The 14,801-nt window shown below is 46.8% G+C and overlaps 1 protein-coding gene across 4 annotated transcripts in view; it reads right to left on the bottom strand.

The window, feature by feature from the left end:
- The window catches only part of MAP4K3 (mitogen-activated protein kinase kinase kinase kinase 3), a 2,398,077-nt gene that overhangs the window by 1,455,588 nt on the left and 927,688 nt on the right, over positions 1–14,801 (bottom strand). The window lies entirely within an intron of this gene.

The raw sequence follows: 14,801 nt of genomic DNA, 5'->3' as shown, positions 1-14,801 counted from the left end.
GGTTCAACCTGCCTGCTACACCCTGCCACACCCGATGAATCAGCCCATGAGGATGTTCTCTGGAATAAATGCTTTCAGCTCCTGGAAAGTTCTTGTAAAATAAAAGCACTCCTGCACTGAAATAAAGTGTTCCTGCTCACATCTCTATATGAGCCTGGTGCCAAAGGCGCCAGGACCTAGTCCAGCCAGGGCCCCTGTGTTTATGGGTCCCAAAGGGACATAAGTAAGTCAAGTGACCCAATGCCCCCATCACTAGATGGTGTGGTATTTGTGTTCTGGGCCTGTGGCCATGAAACTGTAAGGCATCATCCACTGCCTTCCCGAACAGGTTAGTGTCTTTAACTGGCTTGTTAATAAGGGATGCCTCAGTCTCCGACTTAATGCCCACATTCTTGAGCCATGTGTGCCTCTTAAGCAGGGTACCTTTGGCCAGTGTTCGTCCCGCTGTTTCTGCAGCATCCAGGGTATTTTAGAGGACGTTCTGATTGACCTGCCTCCCGTCCAAAACAACCGCCAGAAGGCGTGATCGTGCCAGCTCTGGGACTTCTTGCAGGCCCTCCTGGAGCAAATTCCATTGGACATCGCTATAAGTAGCCAGCAATGTGGGTTTGCTAGCTATCCTAGCGGAGTAAGCTGCTGATGTTGTAATGTGCTTTCCAAGGGCATATAACTTCTTGCAATCCTTATCTGGTGGTGTCTTAACCGTAGAAAAGGGTACACAGGCTCTTTTCCTTGTAGTTGTTACTACTAGGGAGTCGGGAGTGGCATGTTCCCGGATATAAAGCGGGTCTGTTGGAGAGGGGCGAAAAAGCTTCTAGACTCATGGATTTACAGCCCTCGTTTGAGATGGCGTCAACAAAAGGAGCAACGCGCCTCTTCATGGAATTTAATAGTGGTATCGCTTGACTTGTGGGTGGTTTTTTCGTTAAAATATCCTCCACAAAGTCGGTATCTTGTACCGCCTCTTAAGTGGCAATTTGAAAATGTTCAGCGGCCTTTTTAAGAATAGCATTGAAGGCCATCTGGTCATCAATAGGTGAGGCTTGTCTTTGAGGCGGCGAGTAGGGGTTTAGGGGGTCTATGCACAAGGTGTCTGGATCTGGAGTAGTCGAAGGAGAAAGCCATGGTGCCTTCGACTACTGGTTGTTCATCACCCCAGTCTGGAAACTGGTCTGGGTCGGTGTTTCTTCAAAAGGATTCTCTCCCTGATTATAGGGGTCTCGATGGACTTCCACAATTTTTGACAAGTCAAGCACCTCATGAGGGAACTGACCTGAAGTTTTTTGAACTTTGGACAAAGTGGGTAAGAGACTTCCTCTCTTGGTCTTTTTGGGGTGATAAACCTTTAAAAAAATCTACAAACTTGGAAACTTGTTCATGTATCCCTCAAACCCATCTCTTGTCCATAGAGATGAGCCAGAGGGGTCTGGAGTGGGAGAGGACTCTTGGGTCTGTAGGCGGTCGAGATTTGTCTGCCAGTGTCTTAGAGATAGGGGATAGAACCCATCTGAATAATCTTTGACCGTCTTGACATGTCTTTCGACATGTCCTTTGGCTTGCTTGCCGCTGAGATGATGTTTGCAAGACTGTCGCATATCTCTGGCATATCGGGAAGGGATTTCGATGAGCCGGACTCTTTGTCGCAGTTTTCGGCGCCGACGCACACTTAAGAGGCGTTTCGGCGCTCTTATGGTGTTTGATGCTGACGCCCTTTTGACTTGAATGCCCCGATGCATGCCGTATCGATGGTTGCAGGTAGGGCGGCCAATCATGGGGATCGGTGGAATCAGTTGAACGTTTTGACGTTCCCGTTGGCGTCTGTTGCCTTCCTGACGAGTCAGTTGAGGAGGCTTGGGGGGGTGGGAGGGGAGACATTGTGTGTTTTCCTTACCTGCTGTGTGTGTGTGGTCTCCCCATAGCCAAACTGGTGGCCTGCCTGCTGGAGCCGGATACTTCGGAACTTGCCTGTTCCACAGAGAGGGCAATGGCCTCCACATTGGAGTCATGGCTGATGCTTACATCCTCCTCACTGGAGGCGACTGTGCCGATGGGGGAGCTACTCTCGGCCTGCTGCATGGTGTAGGCCGCCCACCGCTTTGTCCAACGATCTTTTATACTCTTCGGGCGTAAAAGTTGGCAGGACTTGCAGGAATGCTCATTTTGATCTTAAGGTAGACACTTATTACACCTCTGGTGTGTGTCTTTCCGTGGATATTTGCTGTTGCTAGAAGGGCAATATTTAAAAGGAATCCAGTCTATAGCGCAGGTTAAAAAACAACTGCGAAACCAGAAGGGAAGAGAGAGGGGAGAAGGAATTGCATTCTACAAAAGAATCAGAACCTCTGGCGCCACTCTCCCTACTGAAAAGGCCTTGCCGGAGGGCCGACGAATCACCAGCCGCTAAAATCTGCAGTCGTCTTCGGCATTGGTTCAGGAGTAGTCGTCGATGAATATTAAACGACCAACGGTCATGGATAATGAAATAGCAATTTAGCAATTTACGATCTGTGCATAAAACGACCAGCAAGCTGGATGAAAAAAAATCTGAGGGACCCGTAACTAACAAGGTTCTATGTTTTCACAATTCATGCTTGGTACACTGCAGAGGAGCTATCTTTCTCCCAAATGTATAAATATTTGTACTCTTCTTGTCCGGCGGAGCTTCTGCCTACGCCAGGCGAGTGCCTGCCCTCTTTCTGGTGGTGGTAACTAGTGGGTGCAGGCCTGAACAACTTTTCTATTCTCTAAGTATCGACCACCTCTTAACAGTCCTTATTGATCCACCACACAAAAGGTTTCCTGTTTTTCCAACTCTGGGCACCAATAATCATCACTTTGGTCTTTTTAGTATTAATAGCAAGATCATGTTTTACAGCATACCTATACAAAGCATCCAACGACCTCTGGAGGCTGATTATGTTTTTTTCAAAAATAATGGCGTCGTCTGCATATGACAGAAATCTATTTCAACACCACCAATTTTTGGAGTAAAGCAATGAACTTCACTCAACACAGAATTCATATTGGCCACATATAAATTATACAAGACTAGGACGAGCACACCCCCCGTTTTAAGCCTTTATTTGTATAAACGGGGTTTAATGAGAAAACCACTCCTGTCTAAGCGGATAGACCCTGTAGTCCAATATAGCTGCAAAGGGTGCCTTCTTCAGCATCAACAGTACAGTATCCAGGCATCACTCTAAAGTTCTTCCTGGAAACAGACACATCCAACACAGCTATAGGAGCGGTGCTCTTACAAAAGGACAGGTGGCCTCTATAGAATACATACTAACATTCTACTCTCAGGCTACAAACTCAACAGCAACCAAATATTCCATCTTCAGAAAGGAACATGTGGATGCCGAAAAATCCTTCAGGAAATGGAGTAAATACTTAAAGGGGCCTGCTCGCCCAGTTCAAGTGATCACAGATCTTAAGAACCTAGTCTGCTTCTAGACCGCAAGATGCTGTGTTCAGTTTTGTAACTCTTCCCCTCAAATCCCCAATTCCAATTCACCTACACACCAGTGAGACCACATGGAATAGCTGATGCCTGATGAAGGATAAACACTGCAAATGACTCAGTCGAGAAACCCTTCTCATTGTGTCTGAACAATTTGCTTGTCTGCAATCAACGCTTTGGAATCTAAGCATTTGAGGATCCTCATACAGCGATCACCTCCCCTCCAGCTAAGACTGCATAGTACCCATTTACATAATCACCACAAGCTATGGTTTCCAACAAGACTGTAGGGAAAACGTGTTTTGCCAATTACTATGGAGATTTTGCACAAGTAATTTGGGAAGATCTTAGGATGACCAACTCATAGTGAAGCGCTAGGTTTCCCTGGAGTGATTTTTGCTCTCATTGGGGTACAGGCAGAGCAAACAAGCTTCACTTTTAGGAGAGAGGGGTTGGACCAATGTACAACTTATCAACACACACTAAAAAAAAAACACACTAACTGAAAATTATATTCTTTATATAAAGTTGGGCTTCAGAGACATTTCTACAGTCGCACCAAACATCAAAATCAGAAACGAGCATTCAAATTGCACTCCCAGACCCTGCAACTATTGAAACCAATATTCCACACAACTTAACACCTAAATAAAAAAACATTTAGATAGAAAGTTTTGTCCTCAGACTTCAACTGGAAAAGGTTTTTGATCCTTCCAGTTAAATTTAAAGAAGTGATACTACAGGCGGGTGGCAGAGGAGGCAATTTTTGGGTTGGCACTCATAAGGGACCAGATGATAAGGGATCCAGACTAGAAGTAGATAAGCAAGAGGTAGCGGAAGAAAGATTACATCGTTGACTGGCAAGGCCAGGCACACAAATTGATTCTTCCTTTACACTGAGCAAATCCAAAGAGGTGATGGATGGAAGGTTTAGAATAAATCATAACCACTGGCATTGCTCTGGGCTACCCTCCCGACCATCGTTCTTTGCCTGCCAAGACACTACAAAAAGCACATCAGGGCAGGACAAAGGAGGTTCTCTCAAAGAAGGGTTGCTGCAAGTTTTGGGATGGAGAAACACAGAGAAGAGCAGCAACAAAACATCCAGTCTCCAGCAGCAGGAGCTCTCACTTCTAGGTCAATGAAACACACAGTTCAGGAGCCTCAGGGGGAGCGCACAGAGGCTGCAGAGGAGGTAGATCTGGATGCTCCCTCTGGATCAAGGAGAGGACGCAGCTCAAGCGGGTCTCCACAGTCTCACTCAGACACAAGACTCAGTATAACTCCAGCCCTTCAATCGCATCTTATTATTCTAAACAGTCTTTAATCTTGAGTGTATTTGCGCTCTCAGCTGCCTTCAATACTTTTGTTCGCCCTACCCTCTTCCTTTCACCTGGGTTTTTCTGGTTCGGTCTTACAATGGTTGAATTCTCATTTAACCAACCGTCTATTATCCATTTCTTGATCTGGTAAACAATCCTCTCACTTTCTCTTGCATCATAGTGTACTTCGAGGATCTGTTGCCTTTTCATTGTACATGCCTCCCTCTTGCTTCCATCATTACATCATTTGACCTGTACAGCCACTTCTATGATGATCACTGGATCTTTATATCTTTTTCCTTTCTCATACTCTATTCACACAACCCTGGCCGATTGTCTGCCAGCCGTCTAGTCTTGGATGCACTCACTATATCTCAATGCCACAAAAACTGAAATAATTGACTACGCTGCTTACACGGCCCTGTCAGTGGGAGGTAGACAGGCCCCTAGTAGGCCCTCTCATGCCGAAGCAAGTGCAGGCAGTCCCTCTCCCTACCCTACCGCTACATAGCAGAGGACATTGGCAGCACGGCCAGTGGACTCAGCGTAGAAAGCAGAGTCATCAGCAGACAAATGGCAGGCCCACCGCAACTCAGAGCCAAAGCAGGAGTGCCGCCAATGGAGCTACCCCAGGAGGACGGCGAATGGAGGGCACAGCAACCCGGCACAGCAGCTGCCAACAAGAACCGGGTGGTGATGTGTCATGAGCGTTCCCCCACCTCCTGCCAGAGAAGAACACACCACGGGCGACACCAGCACAGAAGCAGGAAGAGCCAGCATCCAGAAGGGCACTTCAGCACGGCAGTGAGTCCAGCGCAGCTACCTGGAGAGAAGCAGAACTCCAGCAGACAATGTCTACTGGAGCCCCTGCTTCAGGTACCAGGCCCACTGAACCACAAGAGATAATATTGAATAAAGACCTCCCAACATGCCTTCTCAGCTCTACATGCCTACCAGTGGAAAATATCAAAGGAAAGACAGGACCTCCAGGGAGGTCATGGACCAGAGAGAGCACCCACTGATCCACCAAGGAACGGCCAGTCCATTGGCCATGTAAGAAAAGCAACAGGCCCATGTAAAGCAGGGGCTGGGCTTACAAGTAATTATCAGCCTCCCCAAGTCCTTCCCCCAGTCATAACCCCGGAGCCAGGCAAGTTGATTGGTCAAGGCAAGTTGGCCAATCCTAGAGGGATAGGGTTATTTAAGGAGTGTGGGATCCGTCTATTATGGGTTGTAGGTGGGTGAGGGGAGAAGGTGGAGGACGTCCGAGAGACCAGAGGAGGAGAGAGTGGAAGGACTGTGGAGGTTACTGGAGAGAGGCATCTGTGGCGTGTTTGGAAGTGAGGCGTGAGTGTAGTAGGTGTAAGAGACAGTAGTAGTCATAGAAGTAGGACATGGTACTAGCTGAGTGCCCAGCCCCCCCCCCGCAACCTCAGCACTTGCACGCTCCCCACTCCACCCTGCACTTCCTTCCCTCCTTAGCATTGGAGCGTTCTGCTCTGACCAGCACCTACGCAGCTCTCAACCACCACAATTCTTGTTACTGCACTTGCATGATCCGAATGGGCTAGTAAAACAATTTTTTAATCCCGGTCACTCACCCCCCCACTCCCTCCCTCCCAACCCCACATGTCGTGTTGCGCCTTAAAACACCATTTACTATATAGGTGGATTCAAAATACCCAATAAAATAAAAATAAAAATGAAGTAGGCAGTGTTTGCGGTAGTAGAGGGTGTTAGTGAGACTAGAGTGAAGGGAAGCAGTAGTAGTAGAGACATGGTAGTAACAGTAGAGTGAAAAAAGTGGTAGAGAGGCAGGAGTGGTGGGACGAAGTAGTGGAGTAGAAGTAGTAGTAAGAGTGAGGTGCTAGTAGTGACTGAGTGGTAGGAAGGAGGAAGAAGATAATGGGGAGGGAGTAGTAGCGTGGTCATTGGAGGAATTAGTAGTAGTAGTGAGAAAAGGAGTCAGAAAGAAGAGGCAAAACCAAAGGGTGGCTGTAGGAAGGTGGAGTGTTAGAGCGGAAAGATAGATGCACGGAGGGCAGGCAACTTCTCGGGAACCAAGTGCAGGAGAGGGTCAGATGTGACTGTCCATGTGTGATGAGTCGGTGGAACTGTTTGGAAGGAGGCACCATCCTTAAATCCCTTAGAACACTAAGCAGGCTTATGAAAGGAAATGCTACAAGGCCCCTAGGGAGCAAGTCAGTCATCGAATTAGGGACACGGGCGGGTAGGTGGCACCTGGCAGTAGCACTAACCCCTGCTAAAGATGCCTGGGTTAGGAAGGGGGAGAAAGACTGGCACTAGTGAGATAGGGCCAGCCCTATTATCAAAACTTCCCCAGGAACTTGATTAAGCTCTGAAGATTGCCAGAGAATCTCTCAACCAAGCTGTTTATTTAATCGAAAATCAACACCTGGAGACCATGAAAACAGCAACGGTGAGCAGTACTAAACCATAACATAAAACCCATGGAACTTTATTCAAGTTTCTGGAGTGGTTATTTGTGGTGGACCACCATGGACCATCGTATGTGGTGTTAGAGGTGAGACCCCAAGATAAGTGGTCAAAACCACACAACGAACCAATCCATCCAGAGTCAGTAAGGCTGCAACCAGCGATCAAATCAGCCACTGTATCCAGGTTGTGAAGGACTTGGAAGAGGGATTGCCCGCCTTTCTGTTGGGTTTGAAACCCTTAACCAGCAGGACAATCCCACTGCAGTTAGAGAGCCTAAAATGACTGGAGATCATTGGCGAAATCCCAAATTCCCAGAGTGGAATTTAGAGCAGTATCAACCCTGGAAGGGCCCCATTTTGACTCTCCTTTCTGGGGACTCGGAAAGGGGTGCAAGAAGGTGAGGAAAGACTGACACTAGCACGAGGGAAGAGACCCCCAGCTGAGGCTCCAGATGGATCCCCTACGAGTGCAGGAAGCAACAGCCAGTTTCGGTTCCATGTAATAATGTTGCCACAAAAATCTCGCCATGCAAAAATATCGCCGAGAAATGGCCGTTTTTTGTGGCGACATTATTGCATGGAACATGCGGGGACACCCCCGCAACCTCCAAATTTGAATTTTTTTAAAACATTTTTTTATTTTTTTGCCCCTGTCCCCATATATATGGTCACCCACATAATATCGCCACGACCTTTTCCCGGCGATATTATTTACGGCGACCATATATATGGGGATAATATTACCTGATACCCCAGTTTCCTCAGTAAATACACGTACGCAAACAAGGAAGAAACTTTGCAGCGAGTCCAGATAAACCGTGAACCAATCACAAATTGAAGACTTATTACAGGCTGTTGTAGGGAGGCAACTCCTCATCAGCTGGACACACTGGGAAACCATGGCCACCCTACAAACTGTAATGGTCGAGAGACGGGAGCAACCAGATGTTCACCCCCACCCGCCACCCTCCCAAGCGTCCTGCAGACATTGAAAACTGTAAAAAGTCCTGTTGTATTTTGTGTTAATTTTGAAAGAGTTGCTGAAACCGCAGGATGGCACCAAGACCGGTGGACCCACTGTGTTAACTAATTGCTGACCGAAGAAGCCCAAGAAGCTTTTCAGGTCCTAAATGTCGATGGCAAAACACCCTATGAAGATCTTAAAAGGGGAATTTTTGAACGTATGGGTCAACATCGGAAGCACTACCATATGTGCTTACGACATCTGCGGCTAAGACAAGCTGAGAACCCAAGGCAAATGTCATACCCAGTGCGCAATCTAATAAATACATGGTTGGCTAACATACCTTTGAGGAGGTAAAAGAAATGCTCATCTTGGAGCAGTTCATTAATTTGCATCTGCCATATTTAAAGAAGGTGGTGAGGCAGTTAAAGGAGACGACTTTAGAGGAAGTAATGCAGACTACTACTGCCCATCAAGGGTTCATGTCCTTCAAGGACGACTCCAAAGAGAACCAACGAAATCCAACCCATCAGTACGTTAAAAGACCAGCCCTTCGTGAGGAAGTTGACAGCAGCCTTTCCAGGCTTGCCGGGAGTCAGACCTGAAGCACCTACAACCACAGATACCCAAACCAAAATACACACAACCACTGATGTCCGGCTGACAGGTTCCCCACTAAGACCAGAACCTATCCACTGATAGGCTTGCTGAAAAAATGGTCCTCTAGCCCAGTTTTGGCCTTCTTTTGAAATTCATCTCCTCTTTCAATGAAGAGCCCAGAGTACTTAGTTTACCTGTTCACAGCGGAGGAGGAGCAACCCGAAACGGACACCGGGAATTATACACCACCATGGAGACTACTCCACAGTTTCATATACCCACTCAGGGTGGACGGACGCTAGGTAACTGCTTTCCTGGATGTGGGAAGCAAGAGAAAGGCAATCCGCCTACTGTGTTTCGAGTTGTTGCAACTGTGTGGAAGGAGGCACCATTCCCAACTCCAATTAGTCTTCTAAGCGGGCCTTGGAGAGTAAAGGCCCCTAGGGAATAAGCCAGCCATCGAATTAGGGAAACCACTGCAGCATTTAGTAATAAACTGGCAGGTGTGGCATCACCTTGTGGGGTGTCCAGTCAACTCGTCGAAAATAAACTGGTCGACTGCAATTTGGTCGACGCAATTTGGTCGAAAACCAAATGGTCGAATGTTTTTTTTTTATTTATATATTTATTTTTCGGGTTTTCGTTTAGTTAAAAAAGGGGTTTTTAGAGGAAAAAAAGGGGGTTGGCGGGGACCCCCCCCCAAAAAAAAAAAAAAAGGGTTAAAATAAAAAAATAATAATAAAAAAAAAAAACGACCATTTGGTTTTCGACCAAATTGGTTCGACCATTTGTCTGGTCGACCAATTTTTTTCGACCAAATGTCTGGCAACCACCTTGTGGTACCACTAACCCCTGCTATGAAACCCTGGGCTAGTGAGGAAATCCAGCAGGAACTAGTGAGAGGGATGGCCCTAGTGCAAAACTTCCCCAGGAACCCGGTAAGCCCTAAAGATTGCCAGAGAATCCCTCAGCTAAGCTGTTTATGTTATACAAAATCAAAACCCTTAAACCTTTAGTCGAGCATCCAGATTGGTTATTTGTGGCGGGCCGACACAAATATAATTTGTCCCTGCTTTAACTATTCCTGCTCCTCTACCTTTCCCCATGTTATTTCCTCCCTCTGCTATCCCCTTTTCACAGTTTGCACACAACCTCAGAATTATCGGATTCTTACCTTTCCGTCTCACTTCAAAGTGCTAATATTTTTAGCGCATGTCGCTTCCAACTATACATAATATCCATAAGGCACAGGCTTTTCAGTCTTTGCATGCTACCAAATTACTTATCCCTACACTTGCCTTTTCTTGACTGGAATACTATTCCGCTTTGGTAAAAGGTCTTGCGGTCTATCAACTAGCTCCCCTGCATTCAGTCCTTAAAACATACTATTTTCCTTCTCTTGTGTTGCAATCCTAGTTCTTCTCCACAGTCAATTTCTTGGCCTCCCTTTGAATCCTATATTTATTATCATTTTTTTGCATTATCTTTAAATGTATTCATGGATTGGTGCCTTCCTATTTGTCTTTTCTTGTCTCCATCTATGTTCCAGCTTGCACCCTGCGTTCACAAACTAACTTTCTTCTGACGGTTCAAAAACCACCCCCAGCGCAATCAGGTTTCTGATCATTTCTTGTTCCCAGATACTGGCACTAGAGCATCTTGCTATTAGGTCTTGTCCCACTATTTCCTTATTCTGTTCTGATCTCAAAAGCTCATCTTGTGGGGGGGCTCTCGAGAGCACAAGCAAGATGGCAGGGTTCCTGTGAAGCTCCGAAGTGACAGAGCCGAACAGTTAGATCTGCATTTGCAGGTGATGCTGAGAGGAATTGGGCACCTGAATACCTGTGGCATGGTAACACCTGGCCTGGGGCGCAAGATAGCCTGCTTGCTCTGCAGACCCCAATCCGCTAATGCAGGCCCTGAAATTGGAGGTGTGCCACAACTGCGACTACGGCAGATCGGCAGTGTGCTGTGCTCTATGAGGGGCGAATACTGGGCTGCTTGGGGCAAATATCGATTGCCCCTACTGGAGGAAGACGCTTCCACAAATCGATCCACAAGTGGGTCCTGAAGCTACTGCAGCAAAGGGGAACGCAGGTCAGCTGGGACAGTGCTCTGGGAGAAAAATTCAGCGACTAATAGATCAGTGATGAAAGATCTCCCATTGGGAATAGCGAAAATACCAGAATAGCTGGCGTGTACAGATCCAAAAACCCACCTGGTAGGATGGAGTGGAGGACCTTGTTCTGGACGCTGAATGGTGCGTAGTTCGCTACTCCACGCTGCGTCAGCCCAGCATGTGAGAGCATCTCTGAGATGGCCCTTGGGGCCCACACACGTGGCTTGTACGGCGCACTAAGAATACTTGGCGGAGGGCAACTCAGCCCAGCTGTGCGTGCGTCTTGTTCTTCAGGACCGTGTGAGCTGTCGCTGGTCTCCGTGATTGTGCCCTGTGGCTGCCGCGTCGCTGGGAGGGGAACATTGGTGTGTGACACCAGCCCAATGGGTGCACCTGGAGAGTGCAGGGGGAATGGAATGAACAGTGCCTGGTGGTCTTGTGCTGGTGGCGTCTTTGTCATAATTTTGATATTCTTATTGGATTCATAGTTTTATTTTGCAAAATAATGTACTGCCCATACTTTGTGCAGCACGTTGGTGAAAGTGTTTTAAAATACAAATATCATACACACAAGTTATTTATTTATTCCCCCGCACCCTTGTGTAGAAAGGTTGGGCCTATTGGTCTTGAAAACAGACGCAAACAGAAAAAAAAAGTTTTAGGAATTAAAATCTTTCCTTCACATTTTTCCTGTTTTAGATTCATATGATATGTATAGCTTAGAGAGCAGTATTTCCTCATGGTGAAGGGTGTGTGATGGGGGAAAAAGTGCCACTGGCATATCTACTCTTGTTTAGGTGACTATTGTGACAAAAATGAATGAAGAGACGGACCAAGCAGTGCCATGATGATTGCTATAAACGTTTCTTCAAAAGAAAGTTAAACCCATCTGTCCTCAACTCTAATGGGATTTCCCTAACTAAACTAAAGAAAACTCACATGCTCGTCAGGAAGTCTGTGAAAGTCAAAATCAAAAAGGAACAGTCCCAGTCAAAAAGCCCCTACGCTATCCCTGTCGCTACAATAAAATCATAATACAGTTCAGGTTCTGATCGTGACCCAGGAGAATGACTCCCTTCTCCTGCATGTAACATATCCCAAAAGAAGTCCGGTTTCCTCAAAATACCAGGCTTATCGTAACCCCTGCCCCCCTCCAAAATAAAACTGTTCTACAGGACGCTTGTGGGCATAGGAGAAGGACTTCCTGCTCCTAGCTGGTTCCCCAATGTTTCTTCAGCAAAACTTGTGCTCCCTTTAAGGAGGTTTCTACCCATTCAACTTTCTTGATACTCTTTGTCCTGCCCCCACTGTGATGAAGAGGCTGCTTGGATCATTCTTGGATTTCTAGAGCCCTTCTTCTGACAAACTTCTTCTTGCAGACTTTAAAAAGACAAATATTCTCTCCCTGTTTCTCTGGAAAAATTGATATTCCGTTTGGCTTCGAACGTGGACAGACTCTTGGTGGCATGTGGTGTTGACAGTTAAAAACAGACAACCTCTTACATAGTCTTGGGCGTGTCCCAAATGCACTTTGACAGCACAGGAGATCTTCGAAGACCCAGTATTTTCCATGTGCAAAGTATCCTCTCCTGTGCTGCCAAAGTGCATCTTTTGGGACAGGCCCAAGACTGTAAGAGGTTGTCTGTTTTTAACTGTCAACACCACATCCCGCAAAGAGTCTGCCACGTTTGAAGAAAAACAGAATATACATTTTTCCAGAGAAACGGGGAGAGGATACCTGTTCCCGCTGATGATTAGCCAAGTTTTCTTAGAGCATCAACAGCAGTAACAGCTATCCTCTGCACGTGGAAAATACCAGGTCTTCAAAGATCTCCCTTATACAAGTAAGGATATTAACCTTAACCTGAGGGCGACATCCAGAAAACTACGCCCCAAGGGATACAAAATCCAATCCTTTAGAAATCCTTGCCAACAAGAGCAATTCAGTCTGGGAGTTGCTCTCGTTGGCGAGTATTTCCAAAGGATTGGATTTTGTATCCATTAGGGTGTCGTTTTCTGGATGTCACCCTCAGATCAAGGTTAGTATCCTTTCTTGTATATAAGTTTAAGGAAGATAATCGTGGCAGGGTTTAGGCCTTCTGTGCCTTTGTTCAGTCGTTCACTGCTTCTGTTATTAACCTTCTCAACGTTTTACTGGCTCCCTCCTGGACACTCAACGATACCAGTTTTTCGACTCTTTGGGGGAACACATTTCACAGATTCTGCCTGAAACAGTGTCTTCTCAGCATTGATTTATTCTCCCTTTTTCCGATATAGGTCTGCTCGTCTGTGCAAGCCTTCTCTACTGTTGGCCCTTGCACTACATATGGACGGCCTGCCTTTTCGTTACGAGTCACATAGAGCTGGATGCTTCTCATCCACTCGCCTACGCGGCTTCATGTTTGGCAAGGGTTGGCGATCTTGGCACAGTTGTCAGACCAGACGATCCATCCACTACAGGTCACACCACCATCCCTCCATCTTCCTGCTTCTTTTCCGACGGCACTACGGCCTACTGGTCAGACGCGTCTCATGGTCAATCTACTCTGTTTCTTTCCACTGCTTTACTGCGGGCTCACTCTCTTACCACCTGACTTCACACTGTTGGAACACCAGGGCCTGGAAGCGATTCTTCCTTGGTTCAGTTGCCTTCTCAACCTCCGGCTTCCTCTTCTACCACCATTGCTCTCGACATCTTGGCAACATTTGCGATGCCTTCTCCAGCTTTTTTGACCTCTGCTATTACTGCTGCCGTCCTGCGGATCTACAGGACATCTGACGGTTCCCTTGAATCAGCCGTCTATCTTCAACTTCTACTTCGGCTTTCCGGTCTTTCCTCCTCTCCTTTTCTCACTGGTTGCTTCATATGTTATGTTAAATGTTAAAGGTATTTGTACTGCTCACCATCACCAACGGAGTAGTTCCCCAGGTGCTCTGGCGGATCTGCAAGCGAGAAGGTGGGATGGGTTAGTAGGTGAAGCGGGAGCAGGATAGTGAGAGGAGTGGTGTTCTGTCGACAGCTTCAACTCGGTATACACAGGGTGCTGAGCTTTGTTGCGAGTATCGGATCAATGCCAGTTCTTGTGTGCTGTTGGTGCGGTTTATGTGTTGTTGCGGTGTTGTGAAGTGCTTGCGGGTTGATGTGCGAGAGATGGTTGTATGAGGTTTATGAGTGAGATAAGTCTGCAGAAATGCTGAGTTTTTGTTAGTGGGTTATATGAAGTTTAATATGCTAACATTCAGAACTCTGTCCGGGTGTGGCGCTCGCTAATCCTCCCAGTCTCATCAGGATGGCCGGAGGTCTTAAGCCTGGCAGGGTTTTAGGTTTGTGTGAGGCGTTCCCTGTGCTGTTCTAACGTGCTCTCCAAGTGTTCTAATTCTGATGGAGTGTTGTGGGTTGGCTTTTAGTTAGTGTGATGCTCTCGCCGTTCTATTCTAGCGGCTTTGTGAGAGTTCTAATTCTCATGGATTGATTAATGTGGGTTGGGAGTCTGTTCTCCTTGGGTGTTGGACCAGGTGTTGTGGTCTCCTTTTACATACTTTCTGTTTAAATCTGTCTGCTTGGAGTTGGATATGGTGCAGCCGGGAGGCAGTGGATGAGTCATTCAAGGGCTTTTGTCTCGGTCTGAGTAAGTGATCAGTACAGTAATCTCCTGTTGTGGCTATGTCCCATAATATCTTATGGTCCGTCGTAGGGTCCATTCTTTGGGTTCTGTGTATTTTGGGAGTGGCCGAGATTGGTGTTTTTATTCCTCATTTTTTAACGGGGTGGGCAATCTAGTGCATCGCTGTTGTAGTTACACTGTGAAGAGCCATGATTGAGGAGTTTCCTGAATGCTAGGCGGTTTGTTGTGTTGCGTATATTCTTAGG

The sequence above is a fragment of the Ambystoma mexicanum genome, chromosome 4p (assembly GCF_040938575.1).
Source record: "Ambystoma mexicanum isolate Mex_15411 chromosome 4p, UKY_AmexF1_1, whole genome shotgun sequence".
NCBI classification, from domain to species: domain Eukaryota; kingdom Metazoa; phylum Chordata; class Amphibia; order Caudata; family Ambystomatidae; genus Ambystoma; species Ambystoma mexicanum.
This window is presented reverse-complemented; position numbering and strand designations above follow the sequence as displayed.